This window comes from Dromiciops gliroides, chromosome 4 (genome assembly GCF_019393635.1).
Source record: "Dromiciops gliroides isolate mDroGli1 chromosome 4, mDroGli1.pri, whole genome shotgun sequence".
Classification (NCBI taxonomy): domain Eukaryota; kingdom Metazoa; phylum Chordata; class Mammalia; order Microbiotheria; family Microbiotheriidae; genus Dromiciops; species Dromiciops gliroides.
In genome coordinates this window covers 322,268,203-322,289,496 of record NC_057864.1, presented here as the reverse complement: position 1 = coordinate 322,289,496, position 21,294 = coordinate 322,268,203, and the positions used below count along the sequence as shown (strand labels likewise).

The 21,294-nt window shown below is 36.4% G+C and overlaps 1 non-coding gene across 1 annotated transcript; it reads right to left on the bottom strand.

The window, feature by feature from the left end:
* Positions 1-18,140: 18,140 nt before the first annotated feature.
* LOC122726884 lies at positions 18,141-18,247 on the bottom strand. Its single transcript, XR_006352877.1, has one exon. It is a non-coding gene; the product is annotated as a U6 spliceosomal RNA (small nuclear RNA).
* Between the last annotated feature and the right edge of the window lie 3,047 nt (positions 18,248-21,294).

Genomic DNA, 21,294 nt, shown 5'->3' with positions numbered 1-21,294 from the left:
TCATTTTTCCTCACAACAGCCCTGGGAGGTGGTACAATTATCATTTTTCAATTTACAGATAGAGAAACTGAGGCAAGCAGTGGTTAAGTGACGTGTCCCTGTGCTAAGTACATGATGCTAGATTTGAACTCAGGTCTTTTTGTCTCCATGTCCAATGCACTATCCACTGCACCACCTAGCTGTCTCATCCCATTATAGCCCTTTAGCTACTTGAAGACAACTATCACATCTCATGTAATTCTTCTCTTATCCAGGCTAAACAACCTTCAATTCTTAAATGGATGGGGAGGATATAAGATGCTTACTAGTACAGACACTGATAGTAGACTAATTAGTAAACTAATGAAGCATCTTTGAATAAACCGAGAGCTAGGTGGAGCAGTGAATAGAGTACCGGCCCTGGAGTCAGGAGGACCTGAGTTCAAATCCAGCCTCAGACACTTAACACTTACTAGCTGTGTGACCCTGGGCAAGTCACTTAATCCCAATTGCCTCACCCAAAAAAAAGGGGGGGGGAAGAGAAGGAATCAGTGAAGCAGAAACACAGACAGCAACAATGGAGAGAAAAACTATTATGCTGGACTAGAGGTAAGGCCAAAAACCATTACAAGATGGAACTGCAGATGCCCTGCAGGAGTAGAGCTCTTGTAGAGCAATGGGAAAAGAGAAATAATAATATTCAATGGAACCTTAGTCTTCTATTGGGGCCACACCCTGTGTGAGTGAATAGCATTGTGAGTCATGGGGAAAGTGTACATCTCTGATGTGGGAGAACCCCCTAAAAGGGCTTGAGGGCCTCTTCCTGATGGGCTCAGTAGTCTATACTTCATTGAAAATTTGGTTTCCTGTTTGATTTCTCATGAATTTGAATGCTTGTAGGAGGAATTGTTGATATCATAGAGAATAATGAAACAAGAGATGGTTTAAAGGTCCCCAAACAGAACCAGGCCCTTTGACATAAGGCTTATAATTCTTATTATTTACAATTGTTTCTTTTTTGTGGTTCATAGCTCCTGTTGCTGGCACAAAATTGAGAACCTCGTATCGATTGATAAATTGATAGAGACTTAGAGTAGTTTTTCCTTTTCTTGTATTAAAAATTTTGTATACTGGGCTTTGATCTCCTTTAGTTAAATAGCCTACCAAGAAACTTAGGAGTATCTTAACATTAGGTAGTATTTCACCATGTTTTGGTAGAATAGTAGCAGTTAAAGCTTGGTCTATGTGCAGATACTTTTTTCCTGGCTCAGATTTTTTGGAGTTCTTTTCTAGTTCAGAGCACCAATCCTTGTGGTGCTTATTAAGATTTAATATCCTAGTTAAGTATGGGAGAGTCTTATTACCAGAAGCCAATAGCTGGTGATATTTTTGGCTGCAGCCACTCATGAAGACCATTGCCTTGCCTTCCCTTCTCTTTTCTTCTTCCTTTTTTTTTTTTTTTTTTTTTTTTTTGAGACTGGCTTTACCCACCTCACTAAAGCTGGACATGCAATATCCATTTACTGGCCCAACCCAACTGATGATTGCCACAGAAGCTTTGCCCCGCCTCTGTTTCCAACCTAAACCAATTAACCCCTTGTTAGGTAACCTGGTATTCCCCCTCTTCCATAGGTTTACCATATTAATGCTGGACTTAATTTTAAAATTTCAATGTTTTTAGTCCTTTAGCAGCTAAGAACTCCCAAAGTCAAGTGATCAATCCACCAGCACCAGTAGCAGAGATTACAGGAATGCACCATCACACACAGAATGAAGAGCATTTCCAAAGTTGTAATCTTCATTGGCAGAAAAAGTTACCCTTCCTAAAGGAAGCAGGTATTTATTCAATGTATTCATGTCTCAAGGGTAAATTTTTAACCCTCCACTAAATTATCACACATTACAAATTGATGACTCTGAAGGAAGCTTAAGTGTACTAGCATTTACATATTTAAAAGTTTATACTTACTGATAAGGCAAGACTTCCAAAATACAAAGTCTGTATGTATATTTGGGAAATGAATTTATCTATATGCCTTCATTTCTTCATGTAGAAAAGAATTTTCGGGGGCGGCTAGGTGGCGCAATGGATAAAGCACCGGCCCTGGATTCAGGAGTACCTGAGTTCAAATCTGGCCTCAGACACTTACTAGCTGTGTGACCCTGGGCAAGTCACTTAACCCCCATTGCCCCGCAAAAAAAAACCAAAAAACAAAAAAAAAATAAATAAAAAAAAAAAAAAGAAAAGAATTTTCTATATAAAATATTTCTTCAGAAGATTTCTTTAAAAACTTTACATTCTTCTGTGCAAAGGGGAAACAATCTGGTCAAAAGCCTGATGAATGGGTATCTGTAGTACAGAAAGGCAAGCCTCCATGGCCTCAAGCAATGTCGTAATATCCTATTCCTTTCCAACTTCACTATGCTCACAATGCATTCTGTTGAGATGTAATAGCTTCTCTGTCTCCATCAGGAATACTGCTGGGTTTTCTCAATGATATTTTCAATTTAGTAGGTAATTCAATCTCCTCTGCATAGAATCCACTGGTTTATACCCCAGAGAGTCTTTGTTTTCAAATACTACTGACACTTACAATGTCGCCTAATATGATTGTGAACAATTCATCACATATTTAATAACAACAATATTTTTCATCTAGCATGGGCTTTAAAAATATTTCCCCATTAGTTCTGGAAGCATGCCTATGAGGGAACAGGTTGTTACATTATGGTCTTCATTTGAGAAATGAGGAAATTCTGGTACAAAGGGTGGTGAAGGTCATGTAGGCCATTGGCAGAGTAAGAAATAAAATTGCAAACTGAGAATTCCAGAGTTATTATTGCTCTAATCACCAAATCATACAGATTCCTTTTTGATACATTTGAGATGTTAAGAATGCAGGGAAAGGGGCAGCTAGATGGCGCAGTAGATAGAGCACTGGCCTTGGATTCAGGAGGACCTGAGTTCAAATCCGGTCTCAGACACTTAACACTTACTAGCTGTGTGACCCTGGGCAAGTCAATTAACCCCAATTGCCTCACTAAAAAAAAAAAAAAAAAAGAATGCAAGGAAGAAGGCCTATGTCCACCTCTCAGATTTAGAAAGTGGTATCAAACTCTCTTTAAAAGTTAATATCTATGCTATATAACAATGGCAAAACTAGCTTTTCAGGTTGACTGCTGCTACCAGGGGCTCACCCTTTTGGTTCCAGACAGTATGGACATCTGATCAGTTTTAGTGTGCTGCAGTTCACGATTCCTGAGCTCAAGTGATCTTCCAGCCTGAGACTCCATGTGCCACTATGCCCATAGAATTCTTTTGAATAAAGAGTTTTACATCATTCTATCCTATTTGATTTATAAAAAAGCCTATAATTTACACTAATTTTGTGTAAACAAATTTATTACAGAGAAGAAAATATCCGTATTAAATAAAAAGAAAACTGTATTCCTTATTAACTATTAAAATATTTGAGCACAAATATTATTTATTTGTCTCTGAAATCTTAAACTGAGTGATAATACATTTAAATTTAAAAAAAAAACGTTAAGTTTGTGCATATTTCTAGACCACTAATTGAAACTATTTGGTGGCTTCGATGGATGTAATGAAACATTTAACTAACCTAATTCTCTTATAATGTTAATACCAATCAATTAAAAAATGATGATTACTCAGTTTTGAAGCACTTAAAAGTAAACTGATATATCTTACAAATACACTTACAAACTGGCTCAAAGCATTACTTTTAATTAGTTTGGCTCCTTTTCTTGCTAACATAAGAAGACCTTCAGCCTGTTTTTATCATATCAGCTTTTTTCATTTTTGGTATGAAAAAAACTTTTTAAATACCAAATAATGAACACATTTGGCCTGTGGTGACTTATATTTATGTTGCTTTGTCTACCAGTTGCCAATTTGGGTGAATTAATACTGCAATGGGACAGTAGCTGAAAAAGTTGGGCACATCCTATCTACATGAAGAGCCACTGTCCATTTATGCTGATAATAGCTAATAGTAGCTAACCTTTACATAGCACTTTAAAGTTTATAAAGCTCTTTATATCTATTATCTTATTTGATCCTCAAAACAATAATAAATGTGTTTACACAAAATTAGGAGCTATTATTGTCCCTATTTTATATTTTAGCAAACTAAGCCTAAGATAGGTTAAATGACTTGCCCAGATTCACATAGCAAGTAAATGTCTGAGGCAGGATTCAAACTCAGGTCTTTCTTACTCTGAGCCTAGCATTATATCCTATGTGTTACCTAAATGCTCAGATCTACATAGAAAAATATTTACAGTTCATTTGTCAAGTCTCTGACATTGTGAACTGCCATGCTACAAGGTAAAACAAAAACAAAAACAACCCACCTATCTGTCAAATGATAATGGTAAGTAATTTATAATTATATCACATTTAATTGTCACAATGTAGTCTTGCTAACTGATCCCATTTGATCCTTGTGCTAACCCCATGAGTGAGGTAGGTAGTACCAGAATTAATATTCCCATTTATGGTTGAAATAAAACTGAGGATGAAAGAAGTTAAGTCATTTTCCCCTGGTCATAAAGCTACTAAGGGGTGGAGTTGGAATTAAAAGCACAGGACTCCAGTTGCTTGAGCTTTCTGCTATGCCATTCAGAGAAATCTGGCCTTACATTTTACATTTGATTGTTGAAGTATTTTATTCTGTTCCAAGCACAGATTTAATGAGGAAAAGGAATTTCTGTTTTCATGAAGGTTTTACCATAACTTTCTGACAAACTAGTGGGTGAGTTTGTACTTAAATGTATTTTTCTTTGAAAGGGGGCCTAAGCATAGATAAAGAAAGAACTTTTATGATGTTTTTAATGTAGCTAAGAAAACTGTTTTCATAATAAGTATGGCTATAATGGAGGTTCAAGATTTAACTTCCTATAAAATGTTTATTGTCATTTTAATGTAATTTAATATTTTATATTATTTTCAAATTTTCAAATAAATTAAATGCACATTTATTTAGAAGGGAGAAGTGAATAATCATTTATGGGGTAAGAAAGGAGATTAGCAGCCTCTTTTAAAAATAAAACAGGTTTTATTAATGGGAACAAATTTAAAACACAAGTGAGGTTCACCGCTAACCTGCCTCTGCCCAGCTAGCTCCAAAGAGCTAGCCTTGCCTCAACAACACAAACTCACCACCACCCAGAATCTGCAGTTCCAGGGAGAACTAGCTGCGCAGTGTTCCCAGCTCAGTCCAAAAGTCCGCCACCCCAGCATCTCTCTCCCTCTGTCTCACTCGTAAGAGAGTGAGCTATCTCCTCCCTTCTCTCTCCGAGAAGCCCCCTCCCCGACAGGAAACAGGGCCATGTACACACACACACACACACACACACACACACACACACACACACACACACGCTAATTGGCTGGCAGCCCTGATTGACAGGGCTAACAAGCTGGTCAGCTTCTGGACTCTGAAGATCACCTGACTTGTCCTCACCAGGCTTCTTGTCATGGCAGGGCTTCCCTACAGTATAATTTGGCCAGGCCCATGTAGGCGTGCGGGTATCTGGCGTGAGGTCAATGTGCATGGTGCATGCCAGGGGGGTCAGCATGCATGGGCAAGCACTAGGGTTTCTAATTTTAGCCAAAGATGGGACCATAGAAACCCCACATCACAATTAATTCCTTACAATTTCCATTTTATAGTTGAGAAAACTGAGGTTTGCCTACTATGCATTATTCAGAATGTCTAATTTCCTAGAGTAGAGATAGGAATAAAAGATAACAGTGATTAGCAGACAATTAGTTTGGCCCCAAGGGAATAAACCCATTTGTGTCAAAAAGTGCATGGTCCAAATTGTGATCCAAAAGAATAAACAGAAAGCCAATGTGCTTTAAGCCAAAATTTTCAGAATAACCCAATCCAAACAGCATTTACTATTTTCAGGCTAAGAGATATTTGTAATAGTGATTTGAAGCTAGGCAATTGGCACTCTGTCAGAAAAAGTACTAAGAATGGGAGCAATGAGCTTTCATGAGAAGATGTTTGTCCTAATCAGTGAGCATAAAAGCTGTTGTTGTTTTTTTTTTTTTGTGGGGCAATGAGGGTTAAGTGACTACCCAAGGGTCACACAGCTAGTAAGTGTCAAGTGTCTGAGGCTGGATTTGAACTAAGGTCCTGAATTCAGGGCCAGTGCTTTACTAACTACACCACCTAGTTGCCCCAAACTTCTTAACACTATTGAGGACAGTGCCGTGCTTCCTGGTAGTCATGCTCACAACCTGTATCCTTAGAATCTCTCTCTCACTCTCTATATCCAAACCATTGTAAGAATTCTGTAATTTCTATCTTTTCTATGTGTTTTTGTCTACAACCCCTTCTCTCTACTCACATAGCTACAACCCTAGTTCAGGCCCCATCCCTTATTGGTAATACTACCACAATTGCTTTACAAATCATCTCTGTGTATCAAGCTCCTTCCTATTCCAGTCCCTCTTTCATTCAGTTTTCAATATGACTTTTCTAATTATAGATTCAATCTCGTCATCCCCCTACTTAATAATTTCTTATGGCTCCCTATTACTTCTATGATCAAATAAAAACTCCTCTTTTGGGGATTTAAAACTCTTCATAACTTGGTCACTTTCCAGCTTTCCAGTTATATTATATTTCACTCCCTTCCATTCATTCTCTCTTTGATCCAGTAATGTTGGCTAACTTGAAATTTCTCTAATATGATTTTCTGTCTCCTAGCTCTATATTGGATAGTCTCCCACACCTGGAATGACCCACCTCCTCACCTCTACCTCTTAGTTTCCTTAAAGACTCAGTTCATATCCCCTCTTATACAGGAGACTTACCCCCTGAAGTAACTCCCCACCCCAGCTTCTAGGACCTTCCTTCTGGGGTTACCTTTAATTTACACTCTATATATTGACTACATATTTATTTACATATTGTTTCTCCCATTAGAATGGGAGCTCCTTAAGGTCAGTAATGGGTTTTACCTCTTTTGTTTGTGTATGTGTGTGACCCAGAGCTTAGCAAAGTTCCAGGTACATGGTAAGGACTGAATAAAAATGCATTCTAACTATTCACAAGACAGGGCAACTATTTGGATATAAGGGAGTAAAAAAGAAGAGTGAACAGTCTAAGACAACTTTTTGTTTTGTGGGGCAATGAGGGTTAAGTGACTTGACCAGGGTCACACAGCTAGTAAATGTCAAGTGTCTGAGGCTGGATTTGAACTTAGGTCCTCCTGAATCCAGGGCTGGTGCTTTATCCACTGCACCACCTAGCTGCCCCCCAACAACTTCTGGAAAGATAACATTCCTCACAATAGAAATATGGAAATACATTGGGAGTGGGGAAGGGAGGACTGAATATATTGAATTCTATTTTGAACATGTTGAATTTGAGTTGCCTGTGAAACATCCTGGGGAAGACAATCAGGAGATGATGTTGGACTGCAGATCAGGACTGAGACTAGGACCAGATATTGAGATAGGGATTTGGGAATCATTGTCATACAAATGATAATTGATGCCATGAAAGCTGATAAGACAATGAAGGAAGAAAGGAATGTCCAGGATTGAATTTAAGGCTACACCCTGAATTAATAGGAAGAAAATAGATTAGGAATAGCAAAAGACTGAAAATGAACATCCTGACAGTAGCTGGGTGACACAGTGGCTCCAATACTTTACTTGAAGTCAGGAAGATTTGAGTACAAATCCCACCCAGAGAATTACTAGCTGTGTCACCCTGCACAAGTCACTTAACTACTTTCAACCTCAGTTTCCCTTTCTATAAAATAAGGATATTAATAACTCCAACATCACAGTATTCTTGTGAGGATCAAGTTGCTTTGCAAGCCTTAGAGCATTTTAGAAATGTTAGCTATTATTATTAGGAGGTAGAAAAGCAAGGGAAAACAATGAAAACTAAACAGAAGGAAGAGATTATCTAAGAAAAGGTGGTCAATAGTGTCAATATTGCAGAGGGGAAAAGAAGTATAAGGAATGAGAATATAAACGACTATTAATAGATAATTAGAAACTTTGAAGACAGTAGTTTTAGTTAAACGATGAGGTTAGAAGCAGGATTGCAGTAGGTTGAGAAGAGAAGAAATGAAGGCAACAAATGAAAAAAAAAAAAAAAACCCAGACTTTTCTAGGAGTTTGACCTTGGAAGGAAAGGGAAATATAGAATGAAAGCTTAAGGTAATGGTAGGGTTAATTAAGTAGGAGGTTTTTTCTGTGTGTTTTCAATTTTTGTATTTTCCTTTCTTCCTATTACATGTAAACATAATTTAACATTAATATTTAAAAATTTTGACTTTCAAATTTTCTCCCTCCCTTTCTCTTCTGCACCAAAACACCTTTCCATATTAGCCATGTTGTGAAAGAAAACACATACCACCCCACTCCCCTCAAAAAAGGCTACTGTTATTCACCCACAAGCCCTTAGCAGTTTTTAAAACCACCCAAGAAAAAAGGTCTAGAAAGATGTCTTAAAACAGTTTCACTATTCTGTCTGGGTCATTCCCATGTGACTGAGTAGGCTCCAATGTGTCCAGATAAAGTTTTACTGAATATAAGCAAAACGCTCCAAGTGAATCAAAACTAATTCCTCTGGGAATATGATAGATCAAGAACCAGGCCAGAGCTAGGGAAGGTTTCCTAGGGTGGTTCTGTATCAATGTAGGAGTCCTAAGCATAGCAGAGCATTTTTGGTACCTGAGCAAAATTTCTCAAAGTCTCATAGTATGCCTAGGGAAAGCATCTTGAAAAATCACCCTTGAATCAACTTCTTAAAAACAAATTTAGTTGATTTCAGTGAAGACATCCTGCGGTACTAGCCCATATGGGCAGAGATTTCTGGACACTGTTTTTGTGTGTGTGGGAAGAGCAGGCCTCACCACTACGAGAGGAAATATCTGACAACTTCCTGTTTTAACTAGTTATTCTTTTGAAATTCTAAGACTAGTTGTTTCCAGCTGCTAAAGAAGTATAAGTTCTGTTTGCATCCTCTAAATTCTGATAGACTTGGGAAAAAAAAGAAAAGAAAAGAAAACCAAAACAGTTATCTCTCTCTGGTTATAAATCCAAAAGTTATCCTGGTTTTGACTGGCACTCTGGGACAAGCTGGTGTGCATCTGACTAGGAACTCATCATAAAGGGAGTTTGTTGTAGGGGAAAGTGTATTACACTGGGAGTCTAGAATTTGAGTATGGATAATGATCTTTTATCTACTCCCTGTTGGATTATGGGTAGGTCAACCTCTGTAGCACAGTTTCATCTTCTACTAAATGAAAGGGTTGAACTGGAGAACTTCTGAGGATCCTTCCATGCCTAGATCTATCATCTCTTGTATGTGGACATCATAAATATTCCTTTAATTTCTGTCAACCTTTTTTTCGGGACTGAAAATTGACCTCCTACCCTCATTTTTCCATATAGCATAGATTTATACCCATTTCATCCAATGTAAAAAAAAAAATGGATCACAAGCTATATACTTTCCTTTGGTTCATGTTTTCCTGATTACTTTTACTTCAAGGGTGCGATGCTGCTAGTGGAGGCTTGCAGTGATTGATTTTATTTATAGAAGTGCCACAGCACAGCTTAATGGCAAAGTCAGGCATTGAAGGTTTAATGATTGATGTATCAGCGACAAAGAATCAAAGGCCAATTGATTTGATTTACATAAAAGGCCAAGTTTGGGGGAAGTCATTAAGTCTAGTGTAAAGCAAAGATTATCTTATATACGGATGTCAAACTACTGTCTTCACTAAGTGCTTTTATCTCCCTGTTCAGCTATATTGTCTTTTGCCTAATAGGAAAGACTGTTTTACATTAATTCCACTAAGAAGAAACTGGCAGGCTATGGCTCAGCAATGCTACAAGCAATGACTTGCTTTTTAAAAAAATCTTAAAGATATATTTTTCTTATTAAAATGGGATTTTCATTCCCTCTCCCTACTGGCTACTGAAACAAAGCAAGGCTCCTTTTAATAGAGGTCTGTGGGAGGTGAGTGACGAGTTTATCAAGAAACAGGTAAAAAGGTCAATGGTGTGTTGACTGATGGGTAATAAGAAGATTTCCAGGACCAGGAACAAATCTGATACAGGAAAATGTAGTCTTAGACTGTGTAGTAGATTGAGCAGTTTATCCCTGAAATGAACAGGCTAAATGAGAACCTTTCAGAGTTTGGAGGATATTAGAAATATATTACTAGGACAAAAGCTTGTCTTTGAGAGAGTAAAGTCATTATAGGTCAAATATGTCCATTATTTAAAAAAAAGTTATAGTCACATTAACAAGTATACAAATGACCTTTAATTCAGTCCATCAACAATATTGAAATGCCTACAGTGTGCAGGGAAGGAAAATGACTTAGAGAGATGCAACTTTAGAGTGGAAAGTTATCTTGCAATTTAGAGTTAAAGAGCAATAAAGGTGACGGCAGAACTAAAAATAAATGGATATGAGCAGATTGCCTATGAGCAGTTAGCATTTAAGGGGCCATGTCCCTTGATGGACTGGAAAGTTGGATGGAAAAATTCATAATTTCAGAAATTAAAGTTTCCTCAGAACTCATCCAAAATACTCTTTCCATTTTACAGATGAGAAAAATGAGGCCTGGGAAGTTGCACTATTTGCTTCAGATAGTAACTTGAAAAACCAGGACTTGATCCTAGGTTCATTGTTTCCATACCTCAACATTCTTTTGATTTCAAAATTTTCCTGGTTTTATATAATGTTGTCCTTTGGAAATTTCTAAATAACTTGAGGTTACCAAATGATTTGCTCAAATGACAGTTGTGTCTGCAAAACAGTGGCAGCCTTAGAGCTAATTTCATCTCCCTTATTTTCTCTACGGCACCTTGTTCCTTTGCCTAGATATACCTTAGAAAGAAGAAAAAGGTATATCTATTTTATAGAGTAGCTGCTTATCTCATATCCATCCTAAGGTAGAGACAATCTCAGTATTGAAGCAAAAAACAAAATACAAAATTAACTGCAAAAAGTAATTAGCACATAAACTTATAATTATGAAGCATTGGATCATATAATAATAGCTAGAATTTATATAGTGCTTTAAGATTTAGAAAGTTATTTAACTATATTATCTTAGATGGTGCTCACATCAATCCTGTGAGGTAGGTGCTATTAATGTCCTCATTTTATAGATTAGGAAAATATGCCTGAGAAAGACTAAGTCACTTGCCTAGAGTCATAGAGATAATAAGTAGGATTTGAACTCAGGCCTACCTGACTCAGCTCCGTATTTTATCCCCTACACCAAGATGCTTTTCTTGTTTTCTGTACTTACATGTAGCAGAGGCGGTTGTGTTACCATCAATCACTTGATCTCAGTGGAAGTCCTTCCTGGGGAAGAAGGGGTGTGGTCCCATCTAGGATCCTAGGGAGAGAATAAGCCAGAAGCTGGGCCATATCTAGAACCAGATTTTCAGCAAGAGTTGAAATGGAATTTAGGGATGGGGTGCCAGATTTAAATCAGGAAATTCTTCATGAAAATAAGCAGTGGTAGAAATATGGTGATAGAAAAATGACTTACACACATTTCCCCCTTAAAACTCTATTTTTTTATTGATGAAGTACATTTACCTCTAACATAATTTTGATCTGTTAACCTGTGATCATTACAGTGTGGGCACCAAAATCCTTCCTTACCCTATCTTATTGATGATGCTACAAGAATAGACTTTAAAAAATCAGCCTCATTTCAGTCATATTAGGAACAGTTCAGTTCTATTCAGTCATCTGTTGTCATATGCCATCGTATTTTTTACATAGGGAAGATAATGTCCCTTTCATTTGTGAATAATTTAGAAAATGAAAGGGGGTAGAAAAAGTATATTTTTAAAGGAAAATTGATAAAATCAACTTGTGAAGAAACAGTCTTTTGGATTGGATAGACTTTTGAGGAGAGACATAGCCTGCTTAAAGATTAAGTATAGAATGCTTCTCAGATGATTGTACTGATTGGATCTGTTAGAAGACAAAGCAATGACTGAGGCAAAGATGGCTTTTAGGACATTTTGATCTATCAGCTCATTTGCTAAGGTAGTGTGATTAGTAGCTAAAGTGCTGGACTTGGAATCAGGAAGGAAATACTTTTGAGTTTGAATCTTGAGTCAGATTCTTGTTAGCTGTATGATCATGGGGAAGTCACCTAACCTGTTAGTCTCAGTTCCTCATGTGTAAAAAGGGGGGAGGGGTAACAATAGCATTTACTTTACAGGGCTGTTGTAAGGATTAAATGGGATCATGTGATTTGCAAACTTTAGAATTCGTATAAATAGCTTTTATTATTATTTATATGCACATCTTTTTAGAATTTTAAAGTTTTTAAGTGACAAAATTATAAATTAAATAACTGCTTCAGGATTAGGTGAAAATTATCCAAAAATGGTTGGGTTCATACCTGACAGACAAGTAGATTTCTTGATTTTTTTTCTCATAAGGTAAAAATGAATCACTGACCACCTGAAGACTTTAATTTGAGGCATTAAAAGATGTTTAAGAAGCCCGCAGGGGAAAAAGCTATAAGAAGTATAGAAGAAGAAGCAGGGGAGTAAGTTGACTGAAGGGAGAATCAAAAAGAAGCCACAAACAGAAGACTTAGAAGGCTTCCAGCTGAGACAGATGACTCTGACTCTACAATTGCTTTTCTGGGAACTTACTGATTAGAAGAGAGTCATTGCTTTGTGACTGGCTGGAGAAAGGCTGGAGCAGCTGCTGGAAGCCCATTGGAAAAGAGCTGAATCCTGCAGTGTGGATGGCTATTGGGGCTTATTACTTTCAGACGCCATCTATAGCCTGAGAAAAGGGAAACCTCTCAGGGGTGATATGTTTCCCTCTACTGCCCTTTCTGGTTTGAAATTGAGAAACAGAGGAAGAAAGACAGGCTTTGCATCTGTTTTGCAGGGAGCTGTGCTTTACTCTAAGAAGAGGCTTATTTCTAGTTGGACAAAGCAGAATCTCTTCTATTTGCAAATCTGAATAGCTTGGCAGCTCTCCAACTTTGGGAAACTACTTGTCGCCACAATAGTCTAATACTTTCTCAGTGCCTGGTAAACAGTGGCTGTGAGAACTTGCCAGTTTCATTGGATTGAGAGAAGAGGAATAACTTTGCCCAGCAAAGGAGCAGTGAGGACCAAAAGGGAAGTAATTAACAAAGAAGGGGCCAAGGACATCTATAGTCTAGAGTTAGGAGAGGTTTTGAGCATGTGGATTTTCCTATTCATGTGCTTCCCTCCTAGATTTCTGCAAGTATGTCTCTACTTCCTTCAATGATACTGTGTGAATTTGGGAGACAATGTGACTACATGTTTTGGGTGGATTGTTAAGATTTTCCTACTCTGATCGAATGAGTAAATATAATGATTGGTCTTGTTTTTGTCCTATCACTAAGTAAATATTTTATGTTTAAGTGTTGCTATCAGACTGATCAATTTTATCTAAATGGGAAGCACCGATACTATAGTGATGAATAGTAAGACTATATCCTAACCATACCATGATTACCTCAAGGAATTAGAAAGAAAGTTTGAGTAATTGTAGTATAGGATCTGCCCCTCCCTCCCCCCCCCCAACAAATAAACAAACAAAAAAATCTCTCAGGGAAAAACAAAACCAGACATGCTAGGTTAAAGGCAAATTGGGATTTAGAAGCCAACTTAAAAAGAAAAAAGAGGGGTGCAGGCCATGATGGGCATATCTTGCATGCCATGTTCATAACCAACCCTAACTGCGTATAGGCCAAGCCCATGCCTTGGCCACCCCTATATAAAATAATCATGAAATATTATTTTAAAAAAATAATGAAAGAAACCATTTATTTATATTATTTTAAAAATGGAGAGCAGAGGAAAGCTAAATCAGCTTTCTATGGAAAAATCAAATTTCTTTTATTTGATCACAGAGAAAAAGAAGCAAGGGTAGAATCCCAACAGTTCCATTAGAGACTTTGTCCTATCTATTAGGCTGAAGGCTTATTTCTGGAGCATAATAACTGAAATTCACATACTGTTTAAAAATTGGCAAAATGTTTTGCGTTACCTTATTTGAAAATTATTCCTTGAGGCAGGTGCTGCAGATGTTATTACTTTTATTTTATAGAAGAGGAAATAGATTCAGAAAGGCAGTGTGACTTAACCACAAGCACATTGCTAGTGTGTGAGAGCCATGATTAAAAATCAGGTCTTTCTACCTACAAGCTCAGCATTTAATTTCCTATTCCATAATTCTGGAAGAGTTGTCTTAGAAGAGAAACTATGGTAGACAACCTCTTCAATACCTTGGGTTCAAGCATTATTCTACCCACTTCTAGGTTTGCAGCTTGTCCTGGGGAATAACAACAAAACTCTAAAAAATGCAAGATAATCTGAGATCTCATAGATGTGAATGTTCCCTTCAGTGATTAAAAACCCCACCCATCCAACTATGCTTGCTCATCTTGAGTCAAAATTATTTACATACTCCATAAACCCACTAAACAGGGATACAACACAAATGATGGGCTTTTGTTTCTGGGAGATGTTTTTGGCAATTATAGAGTTTTGCAATTTCTTTTTCATTTAAAAAATGTGTTTTGGGCGGAGGGTATTTCTTTGACTTATAATTGTTGTTGCTGTTTGTCCTTCATTCTCAAAGAGCACGTCCCCAGATGTTGTGACTTGCACTGAATTGGATTTAAGTGAAAGTGGTCTGTGCAAGGTCACCAACCTCGCTCTCTCCCAGAGCCATCTGGGTTAAGTGGAAAGAAATATTATTAGGACAACTGGAGATGGCCCTGGATGTTTAAGGCAATTGGGGTTAAGTGACTTGCCCAGGGTCACATAGCTAGTAAGTGTCTGAGGTGAAATTTGAACATAGGTCCTTCCACCTTTGGGTTCAGTGCTTTACCTACTGCGCCACCTAGCTGCCGCTTGACCTATAATAGTGATGATATGGAACACCTTTGATTTCACCCGATCTTATTAGACAGGCTTCTCGAGACATTCCTTTACAGGTTAATATTGGGTCTTGGTTTTAGAAAGATAACATATTAATGGAAGATTTCATTTGTTTTCCCCCTTTGCTATTTTTTTAAACAAAAATGTATTATATTCCTTGAGGGCCTTTTCGGGATCTACTTATTTAAGTAAGCATGTGATTTTTATTTTATTATGAATACAGTCTATTATAGTTAACATTTTCCTCTTATTTTACAAACTCTACAATACTGGTACAAATTAAATTTGGTAAGAATGCAAAATCTTTGTAATATGTTTCTGTATCTTTTTGTTAATATTTTACTTAATATTTTGTGTAAATATTTATTAAGGAACTTGTTCTATACTTCTCTTATTCTTTGTTGTTTCCTTCTGACCCTGGCTTGGTTATCAAAATATTTGCATTTAAAAAGGAGTTTATTAGGATCCCCTTTTCCATTTCTGTTAAATGTTTATGTGATAGCAATATTAAAGTTTCTTTAAATATTTGATAAGATTTACCTGCAAACCTATTTGGATCTGGGTTTTATTCTTAGGGAATTCATTTATTGCTTGTTCTGTAATTTTTCTATTAATCTGGATATTTCTTGTTTTTAAAAATAGTAAACCATTTTATTTGTCAGTTTGGGAATATAATTTAGAAAAAATAGTTTCCAATATTTTCTTTATGTGTTGTGTATTCTCTTTTCCTTTGAATATTGGCTAATTAGTTTTCTTCTCCTATCCTGTCCATCTTTAAAATAAAGTTAAAGTCAATTGAATAAAGCTAATCATTAAATTTATTAGTATTTTTAAAATGAACTATCACTTTCATTTATCAATGTAAAGATTTATTTTGCTTTAAATATTGTTACTCTTTTTTCAACACAATTTCTTTTTTTGGTTTTTATTTAGGAGATATGTCTAATTCATCATTCTCTTCTTTCTCTCTTTTGATATGATTGCTTAGAGATGTAATTTTTCCTTTATGTATTACTTTGACTACAATCCAAAAGTTTTGGTGTTATTTCTTATTAATGTAATTTTCTTTGGTGAAGTGTTATATTTTATTTTTATTATTTTTGATTCATCAATTCTTTAGTATTAAATTATTTATTCTCTGCTTAAGGTTAAAACCTATCTTCAATTTCTATTTAGTGTTGATGAATCTTATTCTACTTGGTTGATAAAGGATGTTCAATATCTCTGCTTTTCTGCATTTTTCGAGGTTTCTATGCTTTAGAACATGACAAATTTTAAGAGGTATCATTTATAGCTAAGGAATGTCTATATTTTTCTACTCCTATTTAGTAATTATCAGATCTAGCATATTTGAGTTTTCTAAAATTAAATTTGGGTTTTTAAATTTATTTCTTGTTTATCTTTTTGCTAGATGTGTCTAGGTCTAGAATGGGAATATTGAAGTAGTTAACTTATATTTTTGTTATTTCTCCCTTTAATTATTTAGATATTATGTCATTCAATTTATACATATAGAGCATTGACATTATTTTTTGCATATAGTGTCTTTAAGTGTAATATCTATTCCCTATTTATTTCATGTTTGTGTCTGAGATCATCATTGTTACTTCTGTTTTTTTAAGTTCAAATGAGACCTAATTTTTTTTTCTAGTCTATCACTTGAACTGTTTGTGTGAATGTTTATTTCAAATATATTTCTTATAAGTGACAATTTTGTAAGTAAATATCAGATTTTGATTTCTAATTTACTCTGCTATCTTCTGTTTTAGGGTGAATGTATATCATTGATGTTCACAGTTGTGATTGTTAATTAAGCATTTACTTTTTTTTGTGGGGCAATGAGGGTTAAGTGACTTGCCCAGGGTCACACAGCTAGCAAGTATCAAGTGTCTGAGGCTGAATTTAAACTCAGGTCCTCCTGAATCCAGGGTGGGCGCTTTATCCACTGCACCACCTAGCTGCCCCTATGCATTAACTTTTTTTTTTTTAGTGAGGCAATTGGGGTTAAGTGACTTGCCCAGGGTCACACAGCTAGTAAGTGTTAAGTGTCTGAGGCCGGATTTGAACTCGGGTACTCCTGACTCCAGGGCCGGTGCTCTATCCACTGTGCCATCTAGCTGCCCCTGCATTAACTTTTATCATATTCTATCAACAATGAAGAAGAAGGTCAAGTAAAACAGAAGGAATGTGATCAACATTGGTAAACTATAACTAAAGGGGTCTTTTTTACATCACTGTCCTACCTCTCTTTATCTAAGATCACTGATGGTTACACTTTCTTTCCTTTTAGTCTTGCAATTAAAACTAACCATTTGAAGCTGTTATGATTATTTCTTCCCCACCTTTACTTTTTTTTTTAAAATGCCTTCTTGCTGCTCCTTGTTTCTGTCTGTTGTTTAATGAAGTTCTCTATCAAACTCTGTGTATTTTTGTGTTTGTGTGTGTTTTCAACAATCTTTTGTTTAGGTAAAAGTAAGGTTCATATAATGCCTACTTCATACTCTCCTCCCTTCACCTTCATGTCTATATATTCTTTTCACCCCACTTATGAAAAATAGTAAACTCTGTCATTTCCTGAGTATTCCTTTCCCTATTCCTCCTTACTTCCTTTCTTAAGACTATAGAAATAGAACAAAACACCTCCCCCTTATCTTATTTACCATATGTGGTATTTTGAAGACATTAGGATTCTTGTCTACTCTCTATTAGAATGTGAATGTGCTATCATTTAGCCCTATCCAATTGCTCACATATATTTATCTTTTAATGTTTTCTTGACTTCCATATTTGAACTTCAAAGTTCCTTCTTAGCTTTGGTCTTTCCATCAGGATTCCTTGAAAGTCCTTTGTTCCTTTAAAGACTCATCTCTCACTCTTCCTTTTCCCTAGTAGCGTTATATTGTCCTTTGAGGAAGTACATTATCCTTGGTTTCAAATCTTTACATTTTTCCTTTTGAAATGTAATATTCCAATATTTCCCCCCCCCCCCTCATAGCAGCTCTGTTCAGTCTTGTGTGATCCTATGGCTCTTAGGTACTTGAACTCTTTCTAACTACTTGCAATATTTTTTCTCTGACATGGAAATTCTGGATTTAATGATGACATTCATGGTCATTTTTACTTGGGGTTTCTTTTAAGAAGTTATAGGTGGATTTTTTCTTTTTTTTCTTTTTTTTTTTTTTATATGGAACGCTTCACGAATTTGCGTGTCATCCTTGCGCAGGGGCCATGCTAATCTTCTCTGTATCGTTCCAATTTTAGTATATGTGCTGCCGAAGCGAGCACAGGTGGATTCTTTCTACTAATTTTCCATCTGCTTCTAAAAGATCTGGAAGGTTTTCATTTATAATTTCCTGAAATATGGCCTGTAGATTTTCTTTTGTTCATAGATTTCATGGAATCCAGTGATTCTTAAAATATTTCTCTTTGACCATTTTTCCAGGTCACTTGTTTTTGATACTAACTACCTTATATTGTCTTCTATTTTTATTAATCTTTGATTTAAAAAATAATATCTATTGTTGTTTTCTTGAGTCATTCAGTTCTACTTTTTCCATTGTGATTTTCAGGGCATCTACTCCTAGGTTAACATTTTCCAGATTTCCTAAACTATTGATTCTTATTCCATTTTCCCCCTCCATAACTCTGATTTCATTTTTTATCTCTTGCATTATTTATTCTAGGTATTGTAGTTTTTGTGACCAAGACTTTGTTATATTGTTGTGGGGTTACTCTCTTCTTTCGCATTTACCTGTAGGATGTCTTTGGGACATCTGTAGTGTTTAGTATCTCCTGATATATTTATTCCTTTCTATAGTCCTCATTGTTGATCTGGCACTTTGTTTTATGGTCATGCTCTACCTCCTTCTACATCTTTGCATCATGAGACTTTATTTTGTGCTAATGTTGATTTACTGGATTACTATCACTAGTTTACACTTTTGTTCACATGGCTGAAAGAAAAGGATTGGTAAGTTTCAGACTATTCTCAATTATTGTGGGACAGAGTGTTTTTGTCTTTACTATCATCTCCACTCCAGACCTTCTTCTGATTCAGAGTCATGTTTTTAGAGCACCATGCACTTCTTTTTTTTTTTTTTTTTTGGTGAGGCAATTGGGGTTATGTGACTTGCCCAAGGTCACACAGCTAGTAAGTGTTAAGTGTCTGAGGCTGGCTTTGAACTCAGGTCCTCCTGACTCCAGGGCCAGTGCTCTACCCACTGCGCCACCTAGCTGCCCCCTCACCATGCACTTCTAACCCCACTAGAGTGTTCCTGTCAAAACATTAGAGCATATTCTACTTCTTCCCTGATTTATTCCTCCCCCTACTCCCTGTATAGAGCACTACAATCTTCACATGCCCTTGAAGTTTCTGGTCAGTGTTAGCACAATGGTATAGTGACTAGAGACTGGTGTACATGAGTAAAAAAGTCACATTACTCACCATTTTTCTCACCTTTTCCTCAGGTGTCTGAACAAGAAACTATAACTTGTATGTTGTTGAAAATGATCAATAAAATTTCAATATACTCAAAGACCTTTATTCAGATAACATCCAGCTATCTCAAATAGGACACATGTAAAATAAGGATAGGATTGGGATTGGGCTTTTGATTTCATTGTAAAAAGAAAACCTCTTGGATAGTAAGCTCCCTTAATCAGCACAGGCCATCACTTTCTTTATAACTTGTATTCTTAGAGAATGTCTAGAACAGGGGTTGATGAGCTACAGTGAGGGCCAGTTCAGCCTGCTGCCTGTTTTTTAAAAATGCCTTTTATGTTTTTAAATACAATAAAACAATAAGTACAATAAAGCTATACTTATTTAAAAATCTAAAAATGAATTCTTTGCTCCAAATCACACAAAAGCAAGTAGTAGGCCAGATGTAGCCATAGGCCAGTTTGTTGACCCCTGTCCTAGAACACTGAGAGGTTAAGTGACTTGCTTGGGGTTACACAGTTAGGGTCAGAGGTGGGACTTGACCCCACGGTTTCTCCAGGTCCAGCTATATTTCCACAATATTATGCAGCCTCTGCAGATAACAGACAACACAGAAAATACTTTATATAGCATGGAAGATGTTGTGAAACAGATTAAGAAAGCAATAAATAGATACATTTTAGTGGGCACAATTTGCCTCAACTTAGAAAGATTTTGAGTTTTGCCCAAGCACATGCATGCCATAGACAAAGCAATAGAGATTTTAAAGTTCAATTGACCTTTTTTGGAAGTGTCTTGGAAAAGAAGCATTGTTCCAATAATTCAAAATATCCATTGTAGTACTTGCTTTCTGTTAAATTAATTTTTTTTCAACTAACACACATTTTTTCCCTCTCCTCCAAGATTCCCTACTCAATTGAATAAACAACTAAGAGTATAACACTCACCTTGGCCTTCACTGCTTCCGTGTTAAGCAGATTACATTTCACCTCTGCCCTGGCATTCTCTGGTACCTTTAAAGAGCTTTTTTGGTATCTGGGTTTTCTATAAATGTCTTTAACATTCTCAATGGTATTCCCTTAAGAGTAAGATGGTCTTCTGCACCATATTTTCATTTAGCTACTAACAGCTGGATTATCTTTTACAAGGAAATATTTACTCAAAGGCATAATTAACAAGTATACAAATTTACAATGACAGGAGATAGAATATTCTTTCCCTCTTATACGACCTCAGTCTCTGGGGAGGGAAAGAGAATTTTGTTCACAGCTTCTTAAATTGTGGGTCACACTCCCATATGGGGTTTTGTAACTGAATGGGGGTATCTTGAAAAATTGGGCAATAAATGTTTGATTTGTATATCTATTTTATAAAATGTCTTGGGCAAAAAGGGGTTGCAAGTAGAAACATTTTAAGAAGCCCTGATATAGAGAACACCATCCCAATTCCAAGTCCAAAATCCTATTTGTGCTTGAGTTCTATATAACCTGGATTCTCTGAGCTTCCTGCCCAATTGCCTGGCTGCAAATATACCGCCTATCATCCTGACTCAAAGGTCACAACTCTAACTCATGGCTCCGGTGGGGATCACTGTAGGCATTAGAAATTGAGAATAAACAAAATAGAACAAATAGTCTAGACCCATTTCTCAGAGCTGGGGTAAAGGATGGAACAGAAAAAAAAATGTTCCTTTCCTTCTTACCAGTTCAGTTCATAGTGCCAGCACTATGGGTAAACTGTGATCTTCACCTCCTAAAAGCAGAGGACATTATGGGTAGAAAAGAGTGAAAGCCAGAAAAAACGACTGTCTTAGTTTCACTTGTTTTAAAGATACAAGTTATAGTTAAACAGCTAATGAAAAGGAGGTTACTTCCATGTGGTGGGGACAAAA